Source organism: Bombyx mori, chromosome 25, assembly GCF_030269925.1.
Source record: "Bombyx mori chromosome 25, ASM3026992v2".
Lineage (NCBI taxonomy): Eukaryota > Metazoa > Arthropoda > Insecta > Lepidoptera > Bombycidae > Bombyx > Bombyx mori.
The window spans coordinates 14,516,572-14,534,965 of NC_085131.1; the positions used below are offsets into that span (position 1 = coordinate 14,516,572).

Below are 18,394 nucleotides of genomic sequence, written 5' to 3' on the forward strand. Positions count from 1 at the left end.
CCGTACATGATCCGCCGGGAATGACGGCTGTAAAAATACTCGTAAACGTGAAATTAAAATGAAAGTGAATGTTGTAAAAATATATCGTAGCGGAATTACCTCGTAAACTGTACTTGACGATAAAATTTCGGTTACAGGTACAAATGTTATTCTGATTGGATTTGTTCTCTCTCTCTCTCTCTCTCTCTCGCACGCGCAACTTGAATACAAGGTCTTACTTATGTAATGTGAACAAGAAACCTAAATGTCCGCACTATCTCACTACCCACCTCACTGCGTCACTACCTATGTACGATCAGAATGATTGATCTGAAGCATCTCTCGGTCGCAAAGAATCTATAGGTGGTAACAAAAAAAGTAATAATGATCACATTTTGTACATCAAATCCATGAATGTTACACACGGTATTAAGTAAAAGCAAAGTCGACTTTTTAATTATCTTGTAATAATTCTAAAAAAAAAATACATTTGCATTTTAAAATTTTGAGACAAATATGTTATTCCAAACTTTCTCATCACACTAACGATAATTTCGCAAATTGTAAGGTAATCTCATTCTGGAACTGCCACTTAAGTTTTGATTGATCTAATTGGTAATTTCCAGATCAGAGCCCTTTCTCCCGCATGTGCCGCATGTGCCGCACTTGCTGCACGTACCACGATGTCATTCATTCGTTTTAAAATTGATTTAGATACTAATTAGGACTATTTACCGACCGGCGGGTGCTCACAATACCATCAGGTCTAGAACTACGAGCGGGTACATATCACATATTATCACATCAAGGATGTATTCAGTTCAGCAAAACTTTTATTTTTAACAACGCACGTTCTGCAGACCGTATAATAAATAGCCCATAATTAAATAATTTGTGGCTGGTACAAAGTAGCCGCCTCACATCTGGCACCGCCGTAATGACTCTTCACAGTGACGGCCACTGAAATGGCCAATAAGTTCTTTAGAATTTTAATTGAGGTTCATTATTTGACGGAGATCTATGCTTCTGTTTCTGTGTATGTAAGATCTGAGAATATGAATAAGAATTTAACGAACTGTGTCTTCACATTATTATCAGTTTGCAAATATCTGTTTCTGCAAATATTTTCGGATATTGAAATACTATGATGGTGTTGGGCTCTAGGTTTCACGGAATGTCTACTGTGATGGAAGCGCTACAATACGTCTTCATACTCGTACATACAGACATTGTACACGTACTCACATTAAAATACGGCTTAGTCTGCCATAACAAGCCCCTAGAAATGGAGATTTGGGTCGGATTAACCCACCTTATGTACCTCCAGCAACCTCTCTCTTCAAAGAAAAGACAGCAGTAATAGACAATTATTTGAGTAAGGCTTTGTTTTAGTTGTTTTACATAAAGATCAGTCATATTATAACAGTTCACTCTGCATCATTTTCTAACTCTTTCAAAGTGATATCTGTTAAACTTAATCATAATTCTTTTTTTAAGCTATTGGATAGCTTTTATCGCTGGCCTTGAGCGTGGCGACCGAATCATGAAATTCCGTAACGAAAAAAACCTAACACCCCTCACTCCGCCTACCTACATGGTACTCGCGTTACACGACGTTATGTCTTCACGTGAAGTCAATCGTGAACATTTGTTATGTACGTATTTCATTAGAAAAATTGGTACCCGCCTGAGATTCGAATACCGATGCATCGCTCAACACGAATGCACCGGACGTCTTATCCACGACGACTTCTGAACGAGTCCCGACGAGTTCTGAACATTTCCATCCTACGGTGTTTGAAACTACACGCACTTTTTTTCACTAGTCCACAAATATCATGGCGATGCGCAGAAACCACCTAGGCCCTAGGGTTACACAGCTGCCGAAGTTCTCCGGACATATCGCACCATGGGCGCCGTCAGTCACTCCAGATGTTATGTTCGCAAAAACGGCTTCCCTAAATTATTACATGCCGGAATGCATGATGTCTCTTCGTGGGATAGAATATGAATCTCCAATTCACAACTGAAGTCTGAAGTTCTGAAGTCGTCGTGGCCTAAAGGATAAGACGTCCAGTGCATTCGTATGTAGCGATGCACCGGTGTTCGAATCCCGCAGGCGGGTACCAATTTTTCTAATGAAATACGTACTCAACAAATGTTCACGATTGACTTCCACGGTGAAGGAATAACATCGTGTAATAAAAACCAAACCCGCAAAATTGTAATTTGCGTAATCACTGGTGGTAGGACCTCTTGTGAGTCCGCACGGGTAGGTACCACCATCCCGCCTATTTCCGCCGTGAAGCAGTAATGCGTTTCGGTTCGAAGGGTGGGGTAGCCGTTGTAACTATACTGAGACCTTAGAACTTATATCTCGAGGTGGGTGGCGCATTTACGTTGTAGATGTCTATGGGCTCCAGTAACCACTTAACACCAGGTGGGCTGTGAGCTCGTCCATCAATCTAAGCAATAAAAAAAAAAAAAAAACACAACTAAATCAATAACATGAACTAACGAACGGACGAACGAATGAACGAATGAATAAACGAGCGCAGCACGTCTTCGCAGCGCCCCTGAATACCATCAATTTGTATTGAGCGGTGTCTGTCGCCACGCCCGCCGCCTCCTCAATGAGAGCTACGATTGTGTTCAACTGTGTCGACTCAATTACTTCTATTATACGCGCTTTTGTGTAGGCTGGTGTAAGGCTTCTTGCTTCAGGACCAGCGCACGACTCAATAGTTGAACGGTCTTTTACGTGGACGGGCTAAGTACGTGACAGGTCGCCATGGTGAGCGGCGGAGGAAAGGCTATGTTGATTAAACCGGAATGAACAATTGCAATTAAGTGACAAAAACAGACAGGATGGTGATCCCCGCCAGTGGGGCTGCGCAGCATGCCCCGCTACCACTACCACAATACCACTATCAGGTACTTGAATGAACTCCTTGAACCTTTCTCAGTTTTCTCGTGCTGAACATTCTTCTTTGTTAAGATTTGAAGGTCTTTGGCAGCTAGTCTTTGCCCCTGGCATTCCTGATGTCCACGAGTAACGGTAACCATTGACCATCAGGTGGGCTGTATACTCGTCTACATACAATAACACTAAAATCTTATGTGTCCCAACAAAGAGTAAAATTTTCGTAATCAAAGACCCAAAAGCGGGATCCTTCAACAGCATGTGGTCCGTGGGCTCGTATACCTACTCCCGTACTCAGTTCCGTGCTCGATCAACTTCAAAAGGAAAACTTAAAAATCTAAATAAATGTGTTCTTCAGAAAGCAAATAAAGTAGGAAGCCACAGTGCTGCTGCAAGTGTCAGGGCGCGCGGTGCGGCGGCGTGTCGGGGGGCGACTCGTACTGCGTCGTGCTTTATGCGGTCGGATTTCAATTATAAAATGTAATACAATGAGTGCTTTCATGTTTCTGTTGAGCACGACACTGGCCGACGTTTTTCCGCGAACATTAATAGATGATAATGCAAACCGCTCAGAGTTCCTAGAGCAGTGTGTCCCTGTCTGCGGAACTACAACACTGAAGTAGCCACTACTAGCCTCAGAAACAGTACGCCGCGCCGCTTGTAATGTATGTAACATTGATAGATTCATTCGTAGACTGTTCACCGCAGCTTGTTAGGATTCCTTTTGTTAAAAGGTAGTTGTTCTGGCTCTGTGTGTGACAACGTGATACAAACAAATCACAATAGCATAATTTTACATGCAATAAAATATTTCGAAATAGTCGACGACATCGCAAATAGTATATTTATGTATATGTCAGCATCAATCACACGTATTCGGGTATCGCTCAAAGTTAACCTTTAAAGCGATATGGGTAGAGTATAAAATGGCTCGTAGAGGGGCACCGCCGGTTATCGTGTTGGAGATATAATCGCGGGTGCTACATTAATCACTTTATCTTTGAGCCAAGGAGCAAGGATCGCAGCTTCAAGGAATCCCTTTGATGGAAACTTTTTGTATTTTTACATCTTGAGTACCTACGTCCCTCGGTAACGAAGGGCCTTTCGAACCATGCACACCTTTGTTGTGTTTAGTGCGGTTCTGTAGGTGATCAGTTTCACTGCGGCATGCCTATGTACTCAAGAGATACATTCGGCTCTAGGTCCCAGCGCCGCGCCTGCCGACGTCCGCGACTCGTCTGTCTGTTGTACGAGCCCAATTCAATTCAGTCTCAACAAGTCACGTTTCACGAACCATTTCGCAATGGATGCCGCCATTCGCCTTCAAACAAAAAAGTATAATTTAAAACAATTATATTATTAGGTACTTCAGAACAATGAAGACGATTCCTGTAGTAAATAATGTAGTGTAGTAAAAATTGGACCCTTAACAGATCGCAGCGCCTTCCGAAAGACAAGTTCTGGACGTGTATTCGGCAATCGACCTCCAGATGTGAGGTTTATATTTCTTAACATCTGTCTCAAGAACATTTTCAAACCGAAACTCTGGAGTGCATTGCAGCAGACTGTGCAGGTCGTCGGCGCCGACCCGTGCGGGCTCGAGATATGCTCTGCGCCCCTTAATATTTTTTTGAAATCGTTTCAAGGTCACTGTTACGTCACGACGCTAAAGTAGTACAAATACAATGAGTTTAGAGTGAGCTAATAATCTATATATTAATTATTACTACGTGACGCAAAAACGTTGTACCCCTTTTTACGAAAATTGTGCGGACGGAGGAGTATGAAATTTTCCAAAATTATAGAGAATATAGAGAAGGAGTGCAGAATGCTAATATTTTTTTTAAATTATGCATTGAAAATACATTAAATCAATAAAGAAAACCTTACACACCCCACCATGTATTTGCCATACACACACACACACACTTTTGTTTATTGTCAAACATATGGCAGTTAAAATGTCAAAATTATATAGTAGTTCTATTTTTCCAACTGGAAAGGCAAAGGTATGATACCATACAGCCTAATCTTTTATTTTCTCAAAGCCCACCTGGTGTGAAATGGTTACTGGAGACCATAGACATCTACAATGTAAATGCCGTTACCCACCTTGAGATATGAGTTCTAAGGTCTCCGTATAGTTACAACGGCTGCCTCACCCTTCAAACTGAAATCCATTACTGCTTCCCGGCAGAAATAGGCAGGGTGGTGGTACCTACCCATGCGGACTCACAAGAGGTCCTACCATTATTCCTATTATCCTATTTACTGAGACTTTTTCAGTGGACTTTTTGGAGGATCACGCGAAGTTACTTCTAGTGGCTTTGTTTCATTTTTCCACATTTGTGCACATTCACAGATACTAAGAAGCTAATGACCCACCGTTATTACACATTTAAATCTGAATAAACACTAAATGGACAAAACAAAACATATCACACAACTTCACTCCTTGCGTTCCCGTTAAAAAGTCTCTGTCAAAATTAATATTGTTTAATTATATTTATTTGTAAATTATATTTGTCTATAGTGTAGTCCTGGCGAAATCTGTGATTATATTATAGTCAAATTTCGACTACCGTCACTATCACTAGTTAATTGAATTACGCAGGTTTCGAGATACAACTACAATTAATCTAGAATTTAAAATAGAATCAGAAATCTAAATATTACTAGGATCAGAAGGACAGAGCCAACGCCGCTCCGCCGCACCTTCGCACCGCTGTGCCACACCACTGTGCCGCTTCGCAGATAGACTATTCAGGAACAGATCAATTTTGTTCAGCCTCTAAGTGTTTGTCTACCCTGAGAGTTAAGTAAAATCCATCAAGAAATTATGATTTACAACATAATGATGCAGTTTGAACAGACGGGCTCACGAACCCACGGACAGAACCATGTTAATATCATGGTCAAACTTGCGATTGTAGTGATGCAGCGGCTATCCTTTCCTTCGAACTGATTAGGTACCTGTTTTTGATGTGAAATATCTATAGCCGCACGTAAAACCGATTTCTGGCGTGGCGACGCATGCCGTGGCGACGCGTCGTCATGCGCAATCGACTGTGCGATTCTCTCCCACTCGATCCGGCGTTAAGCCATCTCTCTCGCTACACTGAGCTCGGATACCTATAGGTAGTGTATACTCCGTAGTGTATACAGTGTTGTTTACTACAGTACACATAACCTGTGTTTTACTTGAAAACAAATTATTTTTCGTAATATTTTATTTTATCATTATGACATACATATTTAGTTCCTATCACAATCTATTCTGCATAATATTACTTTTACAAAATAATGTCGAAGTTTCACATCTGCCAGGCGTCCCGTGACGGCTCACTTTTTTTTTATTGTTATTTCTTCCCAGTCGCAACTTCACAAGTACCTACAGTAAATTCCGTATACAATACAATGGCGATTTTGGCTGAACAGTTTTCTGTAGTGTACAGTCGGCAATGGACGTGTCCGACTGGATACTCTGGATGGATACTCTGGATACACTGGATGGTCCGAATTGCTGCTGATCCTACCGCAAGACAACAAGTGCATTCAATTCTCTTGTACAGAGCTCACCAAACAAGTACCTACAGCTATTGTTTCGCAGTAGAAGCAGGCAGGACGTAGCCACACGTATCGTGTACATAATTAATTCATTATCACTTTATCGCGGCAACTTCCACTGCTAACAGACTTCTGATTTTGTAATCGGGTAATAACTCATGCATTTTCGGTTTTTATTTCCTAATTGGCTATTATTTCCTAATCACCGAAACTCACGAAGAACGAAGCAGCTTACTAAGCAGTATTACGTTCCCTGTTTGTTCACCAACAAATAACATGAAGGTACGATAAAATGGAAACAATAACCAAACAATTCGAAGATCGAGACAAAAAACTAGTCGTGAACGGATCGCGCTGAATGGTTAAAAATGTTGATTTTCGTGAATACAACAAAAACTTTTTAACAGTTTACGAGGCCTAATTATGAAAAACGAATTGTTAGAAATAGGTATATTATGAGGCTATAAAGGACAAATATTTATCTTTTCTTTAAAAGGCTTTTTCAGTTGTTTTACATAATATGTTGAATTTGTATCGTTTTATTAATTTCTCTGTATAGAAGCAAGCCCCAGGCCCGCCAGGGTGGTCGGTGCCCTGACAACTTCCATCTTGAGACACACGATTTCGATGTACAAATAATATATTACAGTACGTTCTATTTTTAAATTGATTCTCAGAAATTTGTCGGGCTATGTTAATTTGTGAGTACTATTGACGATTGCTATTGATATACCGTCCGCGAATCAGCCGCCGCCGCCGCCGGTCTGTGTACACAGAGCCGGTGCAAACAAACAACGTCGGCTGAACTAAATTATGTTATTATATTCCGCTTTATTTATATTTCGCTTGTGGGTATTCGAGTTCACAAACACGAGGTCTGGCCCTGGCATCCATCCCGACCGCACTACTCTATAGTTAGTTCAGTTCATTAAACAAAAAAAATATATAGGTAACTAAAATTATTAAATGTACAAGACACACATAGAGGACAACAGTACGCTGAAGTTTTGTCGCCAAAACAGTTTTCTTCCACCATCATTCAATGAAGATAGTAAGAATGGAAGAAAGCAGAGTCCAGGAATGGTCTGATGTACCCTGTTGCACCCCGCGTGGCTGGCCATCTCACCTTGATTAGAACTGAGACTACTCTCACTAGAGCTCTCTGTGACAAACAGGGTGGTGACCCTTTACTCTATTGTGCTCTGTTTATATTTGGTTTATCCCGTTATTAGACTAATAAATATATTCTGCGCACGAAGTAATTATTCGACATTGTATTACTACGAATTCTTTTTTCCCTCGTAGATGGCCGGGCGGGACCCCGCTCCGTCTAAACGTAAATGCCGCCGCCCGCCGTGAGCCATGAGTCCTGAGCCTTAGTTTTGCAGCTGAAATGAACATTACCGTTATTTATCGGATCAGACGCGGCACAAAGCACGTCGCTATTGATGAACAGTGTAGGTAGATAAAACTCACCGGTCCATTATCTGCTGGACGCCGCCCGACCGTTCCACTCAGATATTCAATCAGTTTTGTAACTACAAAGTTATGTTATTTAAATAAACCAGCTAACGATCCACCGTGTCGCAGTCACCGCAGTATAACAATTTAAAAATGAAGCAAAACTATCGGCCGGTGTCTCTCGTCTCGATGCTCTGAATGCGATCGCTGCTTTTCTGAAACGAATAATTATCACTCACGCAATAAATCTAAGTGTGAGCTGCTCCACAAATACACCACACACTAGCAAATAGTCTATACATATATAGGGTAGGTATAGATATTCTAAGCCGACATGACAGTACACGTTTAACTTTTTATGAAGGAAGGATTACTGGAGGCCCGGAGTCCTTGCCAGTTTCACCAGAACAGGTAAACGAGCTAAGGCTTAGTCAGGAGGGAGGCGTCTACTCGACAGTACTAGATATCCGTATTATCGGCGAAAAGAGCTAACTGGGTTGCCGGCGACCAGGATATGTCGTTAATGTATAAGCTGGAAAGTAGCGGAGAGAGAATCTGGGGGAGTTGCGGGAGTCCGGCCGAGACAATATGTCGCGGGAGAGAGCGAGCTCCCTCTACTCGACACCGAATAGAACGGTTCAACAAGAAGTCTCGTATGATGAGAATGAGTCTGTCTGGCTCTTCCATGCTGTACAGTTTGTAAATTAAGCCGTTGGGAGCTCGTCTTAGTCTTCCGATGAACATAGACCGCCGCGCCGTCAGACAATACAATTAACCCTTGGAGCCCACGTGCGGTGATTGTGTATTGCAATTCATGTTGTAACAGCTGAGCACTACGTGGGCCGAGAACTAGCGGTTACATCAAATGAACACAACAAAGCAGTTCTCGATATTCCCTGCATTTTATTACGTAGGTACAGAGTTTATGCGATTATAAAATTGTAGCAGCAGTGTAGTTGAACGCGAACACATTCTTACGGATCCATCAGATCCAATGAGTTTCTTACCGAATCTTATCTGTGGGTCGCGATTCCCATCTGGTAGTAGATTGAGCGAAGCACTGCTCTTGCTATGGTCAGTGTTAGCATTTCTTCCAGGTTGAGTCCGTGAGCTCACCTACCGGTCCGCGCGAAATTGGAATAGTTTTTTATATTTTTATTTATTTTTTCCAATTCATCCATCACCATATCAGCGTCACCGGGCGAAATAGCTCCTTAGGCTACCAACGATTAGATAGGGAAAAATGCTCACGGCTCACGTGATATTTAAAAGGCTACATGTGCTCATGAACACTAAGACGTGGATGGTGCTACTCACCGTCATTCAGAGGAAGGCTCTGTGGCATAGAAATAACGGTTATGGCGCCTTATCAGGTTAGACCGTGTCATTTGGTCCGCGGTTAGTGGCGCCGACCCGTGCGGACTCAGCACATGTTACAGCCAGTAAGGACTCGAGTAAGTTAGGGGGTGCAGGTGAGGAATTTAATTTCAAGAGTAACAAAAATTGATATTGAAGAAACAACGATAACTACTGGAGGATCTTGAGCCAAATATTGCTTAAAGACGCCGAATTATATACATAAGAATTATAGAGCGAATTATAGACACAAAACTATAGACACTATAGCATAGTAGAAGTATGGTGCGGAGGACGAGCACGCGGCGACACTCGAACCTTATCGACTGATCTGTTTACGGTAAGCGGCTCTCGCGGTATTACTGAAGCCACAGCGCGACGCATCCTCGCTCTGTATACATAGAACACTGATGTGTGCCGAGGCCATGACGATGTCATGCTACACCGAGTCAAAATCAAGTAATCATTTTGACTGTGCTGTGTTGGTCTAGAATAACGCCATCCCATCTGTTCCCGTGGGTGTAGCGAAAAGTGACTAAGGGAGTCCACGCAGAATTGGCAGCAGTTTTCTGTGAGTATTTCAGCAGCGTAGTGCGATCGTCAAGTACCTAGCACTAATTGGTGATAGAGCACGAGCCTGCACGGGTATGGCCCCGGACTCTACGATCGAGTCGATTAGCAGCAGGTGGTCTATAATCAGGGGCCTGATGTAATGCACAAAAGCGCATGTCAAACTCTTCGGCGGCCGCACCAACCATGAAGTATTCAAAACGTGTACATAATCAAATTAAAATATTAAACCGTAAAAAGTAATTATAGTGATGTTCACGAGGCAAGGCAAAAACGAAATTATTGTAGTTTTTTTTTTTTTTATTGCTTAGATGGGTGGACGAGCTCACAGCCTACCTGGTGTTAAGTGGTTACTGGAGCCCATAGACATCTACGACGTGAATGCGCCACCCACCTTGAGATATCAGTTCTAAGGTCTCAGTATAGTTACAACGGCTTCCCCGCCCTTCAAACTGAAACGCATTACTGCTTCACGGCAGAAATAGGCAGAGTGATGGTACCTACCCGCGCGGACTCACAAGATGTCCTACCAGCAGTAAAGTAGTACCTATTCAGTAGTTGATGCTCGAAAGAACAAGCGAAAATATAAAAAGTGAGTCGGTGACTTTGATTCGCTCACCGCTATACCTACCCTGATACAGAGTCTGCATCTATGTACATATCTATCTATAATATATAAGAAATCTCTCAACGCAACATTCATCAACTTCAAAACGTTCTATTAAGTAGTACGTTTTCTCACGACACATCAAGAACTGATCAAAATAGCAACCAATGTCCTGGTCAACATCACCAGGACAAAGTTAACCATTTTGATAAGATCTTAATTCGAGTTACTAATAATACCTACAACATCATTTACTTCTTATTAATAAACACGTATCTTCAATGTCGCACAGTGCTGTTGCAAGTTGGTAGCTGTATACTAAAGATGGTACCGTGATGGAAAGATATTTTCTGTCGTTTCTCTCCAACGAACTTAATCATACACACGTAGGTACTTGTATACGACACTGGTGCTGCTACACACACAGACGTCGTGGCCTAAAGGATAAGACGCCCGGTGCATTCGTGTTGAGCGATGCACCGGTGTTCGAATCTAACAGGCGGGTACCAATTTTTCTAATAAAATACGTACTCAACAAATGTTCACGGAACTGGTGAAACTGGAAAGGCCTCCGGGCCACCAATAATCCTTCAATCATAAAAAAAAAAGATTGATTTCCACGGTGAAGGAATAACATCGTGTAATAAAAATGAAACCCGCAAAGTTATAATTTGCGTAATTACTGGTGGTAGGACCTCTTGTGATTCCGCGCGGGTGGGTACCACCACCCTGCCCATTTCTGCAGTGAAGCAGTAATGTATTTCGGTTTGAAGGGTGGGGCAGCCGTTGTAACTACATATACTGAGACTTTAGAACTTGTATCTCAAGGTGGGTGGCGCATTTACGTTGTAGATGTCTATGGGCTCCAGTAAACAATTAAAACCAGGTGGGCTATGAGCTCGTCCACTCATCTAAGCAATAAAAAAAAAAACAGCTTACAGCATAGCGTCAGCGCGTGGAGTAGCAGAGCATTAGGCGGCGCTGCTCCGCGAGCCCGGGGACCCGGCCTCCTGATAAATAATTATTGTGAAGCATCTCGACCCCAAACACAAGCTATTAACGATTGTAAAACAATCCAGTAAAAACTAAATTCGGTATTCAAATAGAAAATTATCCCTAAAATGTTTTAGTGCGTGATTTATGTTTTATGTCGTTACATTTAAGGTTGAATGTCGTGTGACTGCGGAGCGCAGCATGCGACCGGCCGACATGTTCCGAGGAAGGAATTAAGTCACAGCTCGCCCGGACCGCGCAGGGGTGTCGCGGAGATTCTGTCAATAAATAAAATATATTCTTATTTTCCATAATTAACGTGTTTGTTAGTTCTATTTTATTCTGGGAACTTAACTTTTTAATGTCTGTTTTATTTTATAGGTAGGCCGTTCCAAATAATCCTGACGTATTTTCGACAGAGATCCGTACTGTGTACGTACCTAATAATGTATACGTATGACAGAGATCCAGATCACAGAAATCTAAAAAGGTGTACTGATACATTTTACGTCGAAGTAAATCAATAAATTCTTTATGAAAGTATTATAGGATTATTGTTATATATCATATACTTGAGACCTTAGAACTTATATCTCAAGGTGGGTGGCGCATTTACGTTGTAGATGTCTATGGGTTCCAGTAACCACTTAACACCAGGTGGGCTGTGAGCTCGGCCACCTATCTAAGCAATAAAAAATATAAAAAAAAACTCTTTATACACCTGTTACTGGTTTTAAATTAAGTTAAAGCTAAATTGCAACCAAAATGTTGAATAGGATTGTGTCGTCAGCCCTGCGGGAAGCCGCGCCGGCTGCTTAGCGCCGTAAATACTAAATACGTGACGAGTTTGCAAATATTATAATTGTAGTGCATTGATGGAACATAATACACTTTACAGCATGCAATATACATCTCTATGCGACACACAGCACATGAGCTAGTCTGTTCCTACACTTGGATTACAAGGTAACATTATCACCCCTAGTAGACACCGCCACACAGCGACCGCCAGACGTAACAACTAACTAGGGCATGCTTACGAGTACATACACAATCCAATGGCTAAGCTTTATATTTTACTAAGTTCAACTTTTTATTTTTACGAAGTTTGAAAATAATTTGTTTATGACCGATTTATTTGGTTGTGATGATAAATTTTATTTACCTTTCACATGAATAAAGTTCCTGTGTACAATATAATTGAGAGTTCGTGGTGTTGCGGTGTGGCTAGACTGGGACTGGGATGTCCTCCTGTACCCACGCGCGCGCTGAGGTCGCTCGAGCGTCCACACCCACAAATACATGTTTAAACATTAATTAAAATGAACAACGCCGCGTGTCAGGTCGTGAAGCAGACCTTAGTTGTCGACGACAACTAGCCTAGCTGCAGACATCACAGATTGCGATACGACGTCATCGTCTACGAGCCCATATACATGAAAACCATCGATCCATCGCGACAGTGAGTGGCTGACGTCAATAGTGGACGCAGCTCCCACGTCACTAGTGACGCACGCTTACAGCACGGTGATCAGCTGTTCCGCTCCGATACTCGTATTGACATTGGACTTGTTCCTGTTTCGTTATATTTATAAAATTAGTTCATCCACCAGACCTGGATCTGTTCCAAATCGTTTGAATTTATCTAAGCTCGAAAATAATGTAAGCTGCTAGTTATTTTCTCTGACTTTAGCTGTCATAAATACATTGAAAGTTCTTATCGAGGGATTTCAGACGTAAGGTTTTTGTTACACTTGACTGCTGTGATGATGATGATGATCTTTTTATTTATTGCGAGTACGGGTTAACTGGCTCCCAGCCACCACGAGGACTAGCAGACCCCTTAGATATCACCTTAGACATAAGTTTTAAGTGTCAATTGTATTGTATTTACGCTGTATTTTTTGCCGGTTTGATCTTTATAACACGATGTTATTTCTTCACCGGAAAGTTGTTCGGGAACATTAGTTGTCGTTTAAGCCGCGATTACTTAGAAATGGTTACCAGTACTTCAGTGTTATTAACGATGCAAGTACAACGGTCAAGTCTTGCAGTAAAACTGGACAGTATGCAAGTCACAACAAAATTAAAAAAATATAATAGTGCGTTACTTCAGTAAAACTCCTGTGTTTCTGTTCATAGGGGACGCGCGTGTGCGGAGAATATATTATAATTAATGAGCGTTTGCGTGCAGACCGGCACGTGTAGCAGTTGCGGCGTGTGCACACAGCGCAATTGCAGCACTGTGCTCTTGGATCTATGTAATACTAGCAGGACGTAACTGTTATCGGGCGGACATCACTAGTCGTTAGCGCCCGACACGTGAGCGTGCGCCTGTGTGCGTGCCGGCTGCTGTGGACTCCGCTCGGACTGTAGTTGTGCCACAAACGTAATTGTCTAAATAATTAATTGACGATTATTTAATGGATATTCGGTGTCTTTAACTATGTGTTGTTGTTAATAGGTAAATTATAACTGCGTGGGACAACTACAATACTTTATTAATATTTTTTTATTGCTTATATGTGTGGACGAGCTCACAGCTCACCTGGTGTTAAGTGGTTAATGGAGCCCATGCAAGTGCGTGAAGACGGCGTCAGAACGCTTCTTTGAAAAAGCGGTGCGACACGATAATCCTTCTATCCTCTCTAATTACATGTCCGACTCAGGCGACTGGGTAATGCAAAGTCACCGTGTCCCTAAACATGTTTTATCGATTCCTCCCATGCAAAGAGACCTAGATAACACCCACTAAGTTTTTCGCCGGATTTTATTAGTTGATCGTTTTCCAATCCGGTGGTAGATTCAGCGAAGCACTGCCCTTGCTAGAGTAGATGTACCAAAGTCTCTTGAGCCCCGTGAGCTTGCCCATCAACCTGAAGAAGCTGGAATATCCTCTCGAGACTACCAGTAGGAAGCCATATTGAATAAAACGTTTATTTTTTAAGTCATACGCACACAATAGTATATTTATGAATCGTCGTTATCCAATACACTTGAGACTTAGACCTCACGATTCGCGGACCTTCGCATTCACGTCGTCATGTACACGAACGCCACTAATTCCTTAACACCACATGGGTCGTGAGCTCATTGCTCTATTGACAGGAGTTATTGACAGGACATCTCGATTACGTCAAACCGCAGTTTCGTTACTTGCCGTTTTTACTCGGTCTAGGAGTTTGCGGCCGCAATCGACTCGTTTTATAATTATTTATTGGTCCGCTGCCGCACAATTCATGGACGGACTACAACCCCCTCCCCCGCGTCGTGTCCCCCCGCGCCACCCCGCCGACCTCAGTCGCTGATAGATGCCAATATTCCGAATGCTGATTGTTTTGTCTACCCGTACATAGCGGACCACAAGTTTAGATAACTGTTGTGTGCTGTTGGATACCTTATTGTATTCGAACCTGATATGATCTGTTTTTTTTCTTATTGCTTAGTTGGGTGAACAAACCAGCCGATAGACAAGTACAACGTAAATGCGCCACCCACCTTGAGATATAAGTTCTAAGGTCTCAAGTACAGCTATAACGGTTGCTCCACCTTTCAAACCAAAACGCATTACTGCTTCACGGCAGAAATAGGCAGGGCGGTTGTACCTACCCGCGCGGACTCACAAGAGGTCTTACCACCAGTAAAGCTGAATCCATTCAAGATGCCAATTACCGTCTGCGACCACCGAAGCTGTTAACAATTCGTACAATCGGGATCTGGGACATTGATAAAGTTTAAGTAATTTACTCGTGACGATAAAGTCACAAAGTTGTATTTATTACGACGAGGCACGAGGCATGACGGACGAGGAATAGGGATATTTTTGATGTGAAACATTTACAGCCGCACGTAAAACCGATTTCTGGCGTGGCGACGCATGCCAAGGTGACGCGTCGCCACGCTATATGATGGTATATATATATACAGTTTATATATGCAGTAGTGTATACGGTGTGGCGACGCGTCGCCATGCGGAATCGACTGTGCGATTCTCTCCTACTCGATCCGGCGTTAAGCCATCTCTCTCGCTACACTAAGCTCGGATACCTATAGTGTATACTCCGTAGTGTATACAGTGTTGTTTACTACAGTACACATTACCTGTGTTTTACTTGAAAACAAATTATTTTTTCGTAATATTTTATTTTATCATCATGACATATTTAGTTCCTATCACAATCTGTTCTTTTCTGCATATTACTTTTACAAAATAATGTCGATGTTTCACATCTGCCAGGCGTCCCGTGACGGCCCACATTTTTTTTATATTAGGAATGCATTTAACCGCTCAAAACGTTTACATATTACTGGGTAGATTTATTGAATTAAGTCTAGGATTAAAGAATCCACAGATACGGCCAAATTTGACCTTATTTAATACAGTGCGATAAAATATACCTATTTCATGTTTTAGTTATTCTATTTCATGTTTCAGGTCTAAAGTAACAAATATATTTTAGACTCACATATATTTGAATGGTCCTGCTGCTACTTAACCGCTTCAGGAGAGGGGGAGGCGTGTGTGGGGCAGGAGCCGTTAAAAAACTAATGTGATGATCTTTGACAGTAGCGAAACTCGGCGAATGAACGTGAATCAATGAACAAACTGCTTTTTTAGATTCATGCTCTCATGATAATGAAGTACATAGTCATTTTGGGAGGCTTAACGACAAAGGGAAGATCTTCCACCGAGCGGGTGATATTGCTCGGTAGACCGACGGTCCAAATGTTGTTGTACGGAACTTGTATATATGCGCTTTATCTTGAAAATGTCGTAAGCGAGATTCAGGCATCTGTCAATTATCTTGCGTTGTATGATGGCTACCCGCCACAGTCATGATAGTGCATAGATATAATATGTCTGTGGGTAGATATATTATTTTTCCTACTTCTTTACTTCCTACTCGCGCGCAGCAGCTAATGTGCAAACCAGTTCACAGAGCACCCGCAGTAGAGCGGTAGCCGCAGTTCAGGATATCACACGGCGACGTGAATTCCGTCGTTTGTGTAATAAATATGTTTCTCAATTGTATTACAATCGCGAATAACTAAAATAAATAAAAAATAATAATAAAGCTAAGTTCATCAGCTCGTCCCCTCACAACACAACGGTCGACCGCGGCGTGTCCTGACACACTGCACTACACATTGTTCACCCTAAAGCTTAAACCGTTTACTCGTATTCGATTTAAACAGCGAAAGACAGAACCAACAAGAAATTTAAGAAATCTAGATGTATTCCTAATAATTTTGTTGACAGCACGCGGAGCCAGCGGCCGCACATCCGGCCCCTTGGTCAGCGACCTGATTGATCTAATCACTCGGACCGCGGGGACAACCACACTCGATCCCAATCCAGATACCGGGTCGATGAGCTCTCGGCCCACCTGGTGCTAGGGACGCCCGGCGCCCAGAGACCACAGCGTGCGTGTTGTTGCTCACCTTGCAACTTCACGTGACTCAAAGCATCTCTTTGGACTCCCGTAACTTCAAATATGATTGATTTTATGCTTCATACCAAACTGAACAACCATACCATTAACCGTAAAAAGTAGTGACCTCAGTATTGTGGGTTGATATGATATCACACGGCGACAGCCACTTCACGTGCTTACAGCGACGCTACGCTAACTTTGCTCTTTACAGACCCCTTGTAATTAGTGTCTGTCGCAAAATGTGAATAAATTACTTTATAAGCTAAAAAAAACGAAATTCAAAAGACCTTTTTAATAAAGAAAAAAAAAAACAAATTAAATTCTTTTACTCTCACTCACTTATGTTTATTATAAATCTTCTGTAAATTATTGAACTACTTCGACCTAATTCCAATCTTCAAGAAACTAAACAATAAAATAAGGTGCATAATGCAATGGCACTTTATTTTTTTAATGAAAGAAAAAATAAATTTAGCTCTCGTAGTTTATGATATGGTGTTTTTCCACATTTACCACGGACAGCCAGTGTCAACAAAAAGCTTGATCATTTGTCGTGCATAAGCCGCCATTTTTCCATATTTTTTTCAGCCTCGTAAATTCGTTATTCCAACGGATAAAAAACACCTGCTTTTTTTCTATTCTGCGTCGCAATAAAACGACTGTATGGGTTTCGGTAGTCGTTGATGATGGTTGTAGGGTCACCAGTGCCGGGCAGCACAATAACGAGTCCGTAATAGGATGGACAGTTTATTTCCTTATTCACGGACAGTATAATAACATTTAATAGAAGGAGAAATTACGGAAAACAGAAGCACAGATAAAGCGGTAGGAAGTTCAAACACAATATTAAAATAGACAAAAGCAATAGATCGCAACAAAGCAAGAGAGTACGCGTAAGTCGAGGAGTGACACATGGGTAGTGGTCCCCCGGCGCCGCGCCTGTCCTGCGCTCTGGGGGGACCTTGCGCGTTACTAGCAACTAGGACTAGGACTAGGGCGTAGTGAGTAGCGTGTAGCTGTCTCTTGCGTCCGATTGTGGTAGACAAGAAGTGCATGGAAGTTGTTTCTTCTCACTTCATTTCGATCCCGCAATTTATTTAAGATCCGCCTGGCTTACGGTTGTCTATTTCTAAATAATATACATATATTTATACTTATCTATATCATCTATGTATTTTGTGTAGGTATATTTTGAGTTTATGTGTTTAATTTATACTTCAATGCACCTACCATTATTCACTCTGCACTACCTTTAGTTGGCTGGTAGATAATGCCTCAGGCATCAAGTCCGCCAATGTAAATAAATACATGAAGTATAATAAATAAATAAATAAAATATGATTGTATCGTATCTATAATGTATTATAATCGGCACATGAACAGAGCATAGCCATCGCACGACAATGTGATGTGCTCAGCGAGCGAGCTTGAAATTTTCGTGGTGCGCCGGTGTCGTGACCCTGCGACATACAGTCGGCCCCGCTGATACTATCAGAGCGCACC

At 42.0% G+C, this 18,394-nt stretch overlaps 2 long non-coding RNA genes across 2 annotated transcripts; both read right to left on the reverse strand.

The window, feature by feature from the left end:
* Window positions 1–3,720: 3,720 nt before the first annotated feature.
* LOC134201450 (uncharacterized) lies at window positions 3,721–4,844 on the reverse strand. The gene is made up of 2 exons (XR_009976742.1): window positions 4,797–4,844; window positions 3,721–4,223 (listed from the first exon to the last, which is right to left on the reverse strand). It is a non-coding gene; the product is annotated as an uncharacterized LOC134201450 (long non-coding RNA).
* Window positions 4,845–6,117: 1,273 nt separating this feature from the next.
* On the reverse strand, window positions 6,118–8,145 carry LOC134201458 (uncharacterized). Its single transcript, XR_009976746.1, has 2 exons — window positions 7,946–8,145; window positions 6,118–7,857 (listed from the first exon to the last, which is right to left on the reverse strand). It is a non-coding gene; the product is annotated as an uncharacterized LOC134201458 (long non-coding RNA).
* Between the last annotated feature and the right edge of the window lie 10,249 nt (window positions 8,146–18,394).